Source organism: Lycium barbarum, chromosome 11 (genome assembly GCF_019175385.1).
Source record: "Lycium barbarum isolate Lr01 chromosome 11, ASM1917538v2, whole genome shotgun sequence".
NCBI lineage: Eukaryota > Viridiplantae > Streptophyta > Magnoliopsida > Solanales > Solanaceae > Lycium > Lycium barbarum.
The window spans coordinates 68,647,106-68,651,028 of NC_083347.1; positions in this window are offsets into that span (position 1 = coordinate 68,647,106).

Sequence of the window (3,923 nt, forward strand, 5' to 3'; positions counted from 1 at the left end):
CTTTCTTGAAAACTCTAGAGAGTTCAATGGATAAGATGACTACTAAGTCATCTTTTATTTTAAAATTAGCCCCCACATGGGCCTAACCCATACCATGGCCGGTTGGGCCTCACAAATGTGGGCCTTATTATTTTTATTTTTTGGGCCAACTCGGTTTGGTCCCGAGTTGGGCCTAGCCCACTGACCTTTCGACCTTAAAACGTTCATATCTCCTTGTACCGACGTCACCTGGGGACCCACGAACTATGGTTGGAAAGATAATTCAATTATCTACAACTTCTATTTCTTGCTACGTTTCCAAATTCCAAACTTATAATACCAAGTTTGCCCCTTGAAGTCAGATCGCCCGAAAACGTTTTCTTAAAAATATTCGTTTGGAGGACTTCCACTTTGATTTGGCCCAAGGGTCCTTCTTGAGTTGTGTTTAACTTCTCATATGTGATTCATATGAATTTTAAGATGTCCCAAAAAAAATCTCGATGTGTGGGCCCCACCTCAGCAATTAATCTGACGTTCAAAAATACGGGATATAACAACTTACCAGTACTAGAGTTGTACTGATACTACTCTTGCTACATCCCATTCAGGTTGTGGAGGCTTACAGGTTGATAGCTTGATTTGAGAATCTCCGTAAGATGCACGGGGCTTATCTTGAAGACCTCCATTATCTTCATCCCCAGATGGAGGTTAAGTTTTATTTATCTACTTTGAATAATGTACCTTCCAATCTTTGTGGCTCTTGTACTAGTCTAGACCAGGTTTTGGGAAAGTTGTTATGTATAAGCCACTTTGCAAATTTTTCATTCATTTATAAAAAGGGTTATTTCCGTTGTTGATTATGTTTATGTCTAAATACTGAATTACTGAATTAATCCTTTTTTCTTGTTGTAAATGAGTTACTGTTGTGTTTAAGGGTTTGGCAACCGAGGTCAGAATGGTAGGTGCCCCCGCGATCCCAAAATGGGTCGTGACAATAAATTTATTGACTTGTTCATAAACCGCGCGAAGCACGAACAACACCACTAGTTAAGATGTAAAGAGAACCATCAAAACTATGGATGCAACCCCAACGGACCTCAGTGCTGAAACTATAGCAATCATAGATGTGGTTGTATTCAAATTAGTGAACTGCATGGTAAAGCTTTTAATTGACTAAAATTTTAAAGGTCCTTAAGCATGATTATGCTCTTGTGGTTATTGACAAGAAGTGGTATTGATTTGCTGTAAAAAAAAAAAATCTAAAAGGAGGGGGTATACCTGCTAGCTAACTAAAATGAGAAAATAAGAAGAAAATTGTGGAGTTCCATGTAACACATACAACAAACTAAGAAAAATAAAAGATACAACAATCGAAAGAAAAAGAACGAGTCTAAACATCTCTGCATCTCTAAAAATAAATTATAAAAATATAAGCCTAAATATAGGGAAAATACATAAAAACCCCGCAACGTATACTCGGATTAATTATGACGCACCTAACCTTTGCGGGCGACCTATTACCCTCCTGGCCTTATTTTTCTGTATTTTTGTATCATTTTTTGACTGACGTGGCAAAAAAAAAAAATTGAAGCCCAGTTGCACAGTGGAGAGTGTTGCACACTCTCCGCCACATTGGTGCCACGCTGCTGCGACGTCACTGCCACTTTTCCTATTTTTTAATTTGATTTTTCTTTTATTAATTATATTTACACTAATTAACCATTAAACTATTAATTTTGTCTTCTTCATCACTAAACTTTTCTTCTTCTTCATCACTAAACCCTTCTTCTTCTTCATTTCAAGAAATCCATCAACCCATTTTCTTCCTCTATTAGCACACACACATTCAACCCATTTTCTTCCTCCATTACCAACACACATTCAACCCATTTTCTTCAACCCATTTCTTCTTCCATTAACACACACATTCAACCCATTTTCTTCCTCCATTAACACACACATTCAATTTAATCATCAATCATAAAGAGCTTATTTTCAAGAAACATTCAACCCATTTTCTTCAATCCATTTTCTTCCTCCATTAACACACACACATTCAACCCATTTTCTTCCTCCATTAACACGCACATTCATTTGAAGGCAAATCAAACACCAAAATATCTCCTCCACCGAAATGACATTATGTTTTAATGGGTCAGACCCATTTTCATATTGGTGCTGTTGTTGCTGTTGATACTGCTGCTGCTGCGGTGTGGTGGCGGCGGTGTGGCGGCGGCGGCGGCGGTGGTTGAGGAGAAAGAAGAAGAAAGAGAAAAAGGAGAAAGAAGAAGAAAGAGAAAAATAAATTGCATTTAACAATTGAAATGTGGAAGAAAGGGAGGGTGGGGGTGGGTGAGGGGATAAAATATAAATTAATTTTTAAAAATTAATTTTTATTAAAATATAAAAAATATTTTTACTGCTTTCACTCGCCATAATTTTTTTTTGCCACGTCAATCAAAAATGGTACAAAAATACAGAAAAAATAAGTTCGGGTGGTAATAGGTCGCCCGCAAAGATTGGGTGCATCATAATTAGTCCGAGTATACGTTGGGAGGGTTTTTATGTATTTTCCCCCTAAATATATATAGTGATGCACAAAATATTTAAAAAATATCATCTTTTTTTCATATGTATTGCTCCAACAGTTTAGCAGATGAAAAAAAAAAATGAAACGTGACAGAAGATCTATTGTTTCATGTAATCATATACCTCTATATAGGTTAAAAGACAAGAAATTATAATGATCACAACTAAGGCATAGAGCAACCAATTGAAAAAGTGAATTGAAACAAAAGATTTTAGAAGATCCGAAGGTATGATAGGCAAAATGGGTCATTAGAACGTTCAAAAGTTGTGGAAGTATCAGTTACAAACAAGAGAGGTTCAAATTAAAGGTCCCTAATAATTAATAGTCGCGTTGTATTCCTCACAACTTTCAGAAATACTTCGCATACTACATTATTTAAAAATACCTGTCACGCCCCAAATCTGGAGTGGCGTGACCGGCACCCGATGCCAACCTAGGCCCAAGCGAACCACCCTAAATCTGAAACTCTGGGAGTAACCCCCAACTTAAACCAATACTGCCTACCTGCATACAAACAATACCAACAAGCCGGCGAGGCTATAATCTGGATATATGTATATATATATATATACTGACCATCTCGTTTGAACTGGGCACACACGCCCAAAATATAAATACACAACGGAGCAAGCCGACGAGGCTGCCATGTATGCTGTACAACAAAATGAGAGTCGACAAGGCTACATAACATCCCTAACAACGTACAACAGTCCACAGACCTCTAGGAAACACGAACTGTAGAAAGGACAGGACATGGCCCCCATCATACCCATACATGTCAAAATAGCATACCACACGGGGACTGTAGCTCTGGACCAAGTGCAGCGCACTGACTGCGACTAAGTGGAAGGCCTGCTGAGCTGGATCGGTTGTCCGACTACCTGAACCTGCAGGCATGAACGCAGCACCTCAAGACAACGGGACGTCAGCACGAATAATGTACTGAATATGTAAAGCAAATAACAACTGAAATGAAATAACAAGCTATACTCTGGATATTTCAAGAAAGCATCTGGAGGTACTCTAACTAGGTTGCCTTTCATCTGAGGCAAGATGACATAACTCTATAGATATAACTCCGTGACTCGAGGGTCAGGAATAGATAACTCCATGACTAGTAGGTCAGGTAATAACTCCACGGCTTATAGACCGGGTAATAACTCCACGGCTCATAGGCCGGGTAATAACTCCGGGGCTCATAGGCCAAGTAATACAAACATGTAACGATAAATCAAAAGCAACATATATACTAATTATATCTCCTGACATTCAATCATCTTATATAACTCAACCATTATTGTACTTGATTTAACTAGACAGAAGTTCTTCAATTGGGTTATGGTAACCTAACTGT